The sequence below is a fragment of the Pecten maximus genome, chromosome 17 (genome assembly GCF_902652985.1).
Source record: "Pecten maximus chromosome 17, xPecMax1.1, whole genome shotgun sequence".
Classification (NCBI taxonomy): Eukaryota; Metazoa; Mollusca; class Bivalvia; order Pectinida; family Pectinidae; genus Pecten; species Pecten maximus.
This window is the reverse complement of record NC_047031.1, coordinates 31,018,684-31,024,160: the sequence shown is the minus strand read 5'-3', so window position 1 is coordinate 31,024,160 and position 5,477 is coordinate 31,018,684.

Below are 5,477 nucleotides of genomic sequence, written 5' to 3'. Positions count from 1 at the left end.
CTATTCCTATGTTGTATGTTGTTTCCTAGAAATACAGGTAGAACGGATAAGTCGAAGTCGACGGGACGACGTAAAAGTGATTTATCGAATTGTTTGACTTAACCGTATTTTTATGTATATGTGCAATGATATGAATGAGTGTTAAAGGGACATACCTTCATTTGCACATCGTTAACATGCACAATTTATATTGATGAAATCTTTGTCCAAACGATGATTATTTGAGTGTTTGTAACTTAAGTAAGGAAATTAACGCTGAAATGTACAGGGAAAAGGCGTATCGTATACAAATACCGTATGTCCTTGCGGTAATTAGTGATACTTTGGGTTGAATTAAGGATTTGATACTCGAAAAACTCTAGTTTTTCTTGAGAGTAAAACGTCCTTACTAATATAAAGAATATAACTTTTACTACTTTGAAAAATATATCTATATATTTTAGTAACTTTAATTTTGACGACATAAACTTTATTCAAACAAAGGAATGCTTCTTTAATGTGTAAAAGTTCAAAGGAGTCACGGCACCAATGTAAAAGTTCTTGTTCCCAAGACCAGTGTATCCTCGTGTAGTGATGTTTAAGTTCTTCAACTCTGTGGTTCTGTCTCGACTTTTATGGCTGGCTTCAGATCAATGAAATGACAACACAGTTTATAAAGTTCAACATTTTATTATATGAAGAATGTAGAAGTGATAAAACATGATGAGTGAATATTTACACAATGCTCACGTAACCTAACTGTGCGTCCGGCCCATATCTCGTATGAAAAATATCCACCCCTGTCCCTCCCTGGGGGATAAATGTACACAAAAATACCACGACTACATGTATAACATGCCTACAACGGGAAAAGACCACTCGAAATAACAACGGAATTACTGACTATATCATGCCTATAATTGAGAGAAAAATACCACCCAACCATTAAGAGGTCTAAGTACGAAATCTACTACATACCTGACTCTATGAAGGAGAAAGACGAGCCGGCCAGCTACACGTAAGCCTCTGCCAGACTGTCGTATAATACTAAAATTCCCAGCTATATAGCTAAATTTAATTGCATGCCTCGAAATACACGTGCAGTTGACGTTTGTCCTAAGACTATAGATAGACCGATACCTGAGCGTAGAGTAATGAACAGGTAAGGTGATCATAAATAAACACATACCCTGAACATTAGCCAATCAGAAACGTCGACAAATACAACCAGAAGGGATTCCCCAACGGGAATACCCCGGATAAACAATATGGACCGATGATCACTACAACACGCACTCTGGTTTACAGGATGTTAATACGGAATTATAAACAACATGTAAGTGTTCAAAACCAAAATCTTTTACAAGTGCATTTAAATATTGTGTTTAAAGTGTTAAACTGTTAAACGTGTGATGGAAGTCATGGAGAGAGATACATAGGCAAAATATGATGCTCAATCTTTTTGTTTTATCAAAAGTGCATATTGGAAATGAAACAAAAAGGTCTAGAGAGTTTGTGTTGTTTACTGTATGTATGTCAGATAGCACGGTGTGACAAAACAAGCAATGAATACAATAATTCATATTATATACCATATTGATAGAGTTTTAATAAAATAAAGGTTATATATGTACGTTCATATGCACAGAATACAGAAGAATACTGCAAACAACGTGAATACACATGCATACTCATACAAAAAATATTGAGCATGTAGATGCTGAATTCGGGAGAAAACACGGATACAGATATGTCATTTACAATCATATCCCATGAATTGAAAACATGTAGTCAAGTTAACAATAGAAAATACAGACTTAGGAGCATGCCAATCTAGTATACAACGAAAACACATAGGTAGATGTAGATATATAATGTGAAGGCCACAACAAAGTCACTTAAGCATGATTGGTCGCGGTGGTTTTACAAAAAATCTAAATTAATAAAACCCCTTCAGTGCAAAATTTGGGGGAAAAAATCCCGACCTCACGTACGTGTCAATTGCAACTAATTAAACTAACAAGTGATACAAACGTTATAATATAAATATTTCACAGATTTCACGTCAGAAATTTGAAGTTTAACATCAGTACATATTGATTAAAATGTCTGAAAACAAGACTATCAACGTAACCAAACATTGTTTCAAACTCATAATCGATTAAATGAGGACGATTAAATGAGGACGATTAAATTGAAATATAATAAAAAATGCAGATTTGCATAGAGTCTCCAAAAAGTAAAAGGATGAAGAATACCAGAAGAAAGGTTAGTGTATTCTGCCTCTAATCTAGGTCAACTCTGGCCGGATTAAACTGAACAGCTCAACAAATCAAGGGGAATACACTGATCGCATACGGAAATATAATATTTCTAAATGGGATAATGATATCGATCTGTATGTGGTATTTGCTGCGTCCGTCAATACATGAACATTTATATTCCAGATACCGTCAGATGATAGAGTATCGCATAACGTTGCTCTCGTGTTCCGACATCGTCATACTTGTGCAATATTGCAGTCTATTTTGTTAGTGCTATTGGCGCCTTTTCTTTGCATTTTAGTTTATTTGTTTGTCAGCTTGAACGTTATAGTAAACATACATACTGTAGCTGGGGATGGTTCATTACAATTAGTACTTCTCTCGTAGGTTATGTTATGTTTACGGTCAATCGATAGTGATAAACAGTATATACCGTCCTATATATTTTATCAGAATCGTTCCTTTGCAAAAGCAATAGATGACTTTAATTATCAGTTTGCAATCAAATATATCCATTCATATCTACGTATTCCAATAGAAAAAAAAAATAACAGCTAATGATTATTTTGTGTTCGTGATCATCACTGTCACTTTGGAGGGGGTAAAAATTAAATATCAGTGTTATTCAATATTGATAATCGATCACCATATCGATCAATATAAATACAAAACTACAACATGTTTGTACTGCATACTCGAATCCGATCGTTTTCTCAATTCTTCAGATAGTAGACATAATGTAGTTAGCCTTGATTTGTATTGCATGAATATCCTATGATAATATTTACCTTAGGCTAAACGACCAGACGGTGTATTGTAAATCTAATTCTGAAGTAGTTTGATTATCAATGTTCTTTTGTACGCACTGAATAAAATTGTATGAGTTGAAGAATATATATGATTCTGGTTTACTTCCTGATTTGTTTTATAGAGATGACGTGACTACTTAAGGACAATTTACAACCATGATATAATCTGTGTGCTCAAGAACAATCGAGATATAATTTATGTGTTAAAGAAGGACATTAAAGTGTTGTACCTCGACTGTTGCACATGGAGTATCACTTCTGCAGTAACTTAAACCCTAGTCTATTTATCTGATATCACCTTACATCCCATGTGGACAGAGAGAAAACACATGTCTAATTGTTCCAAATGTTTTAATTTTTGACCATTAAAAGGTTATCATAATTTATGTCAATAGCATCCACGCGGACTTAATAACATGAATAATTTTAACGTTGAAATCATGAACGTATCACTGTAAACCACTATATTAAAGAATGAAATATTCTATCCACAATTTAACTGTCAAGCATCATAAAGATTAATGAATACATGTGATCACTCCAAATAGCTTAATCGGATTTAATTGGAGAAGAATCTGGAGTATAACGGTATTGTTATAACTAGCCTTCTCTTTGCTCAACATTATTCTCATTGGTGTACACCCATGGTGGATGGCACTACGCAACGTTACGTGCACTTATCACTCATTCGATAACTCCTCGTTTCAATAGCGTCACGTTACACATAGAAAACAATGAACATAACCGTTTCAGAATAAGAACACATCGGTGTTGAAGGGAAAATATTCAAAAAAAGTACATGTAACAATATTGTTGGGCCAACAAAGGCGTGTAGATTATGTGATAAACTTATCCTGGGCAAGAAATCCAACAGGTTTTTAAATTTTCAAACAAGTATATTGACATAATAGCGACACCATACTTACAACTCGAAATACGCGGGATAAATATGAACAAAAATAAAGATTGATAGGAAGAAATTGAAAAAGAAAACAGAAAACAAGACCAGGTGATCCGAGAGAGTTAGCGTCTAAACAGAAAACAAGACCAGGTGATCCGAGAGAGTTAGCGTCTTTTGCTTCATTTGCTATCTGAAAATACATTGTTATTCGTTTTATTACAACAATATATATACTTAATTGTTCCCAAGGTTTGGTTTGTTTTGTTTAAGGTTCTATCAACAGCGATAGTCATGAAATGATGGCGCTTTCCAAAGGCGCGTAGTCAAATCAACTTCAAATCACGGGTCGTGTTTCAGCTAAATTGGATACATGCAATTGGCGGGGTAAGTACCTTTCTAACGTAATGAGACTTCATCGCAAAACATGTTTTATTTTATGATTTTGAAGGGTTAAACCAGTTCAAAATAATCATTAAAGACATATACGGTTGTTAGGGTCTCTAGTTTGAGAATTAAGGAAAATCAAACTGTCATACGATATTTGATTACATGATGACATGTCATAGTTTATTTGGAAAAAAATGAAAATACATTAACGGTAAATTTTGCCACTATTTATCAGCTACAAAGAAATAGAAATAGACATGCAAAACCTTTTGATGAATTAACCTACATAACTGTAGAGTTATTCTTTATGAACAGATAAATATTTTATCTACGTTGACATTTAAATTGCCGATGGTCCTGTGAGTTTTTGAGAGTTCCGAGACTTAGACCCTGTTGAGTGACGTAAGACAGCCGAAAGCAAGGTTGGTCGTTTTGTTGTAGAGTCTGACAAACCAGCTGTGTGAAGGGATTTTTTATTTGTTCTGGACGTTGCATAGGGCATGATGGTTTCTCTTATAGGGTATATTATTTGTATATTATAGCTCCATGCGATATCTACGCTCATATCCACATATATACTACTATGAGCTATTGGTGAGGTATGGAAGCCCTAAACAAACAGACATATCCAGATGATGTTTATCATCACGAACACATGAGTGATAGTTATGTCTGGCGGTGTAGTACTGCATTGAGTTGAGGATTATGCAGGAGAACTGTACACTATACATGTACATTGTGAACACTATGGAGGCCCAGCTGTGTGCTGAGGCGTTGTTATAGTGCTTGGTTACTCAGCCATTGTTACGGCTGGATACGACTATATACTTGCAAGAGCTCTCATGGACTATCATACAATATAAAGTTGTCGACTGGGGTTGAGGGCAACATATGATTTGTTGGACCCGAAGACAAACTGTTGCCCGAGGCCGAAGGCCGAGGACAACAGTTTGTGTGAGGGTCCAACAAATCATTTGTTGCCCGAAAACCCAGTCGATAACTGTGTTGTTATACCCCATTGACTCAAAACATTTTTAGCATACATACTGCCGTCTGTTTTCCTTGCAGCGCAATTCGTCAACTGTAACATTGGTAAGGGGCTATCCAACTGTACATCCAACTGCTTCACAGTATTCA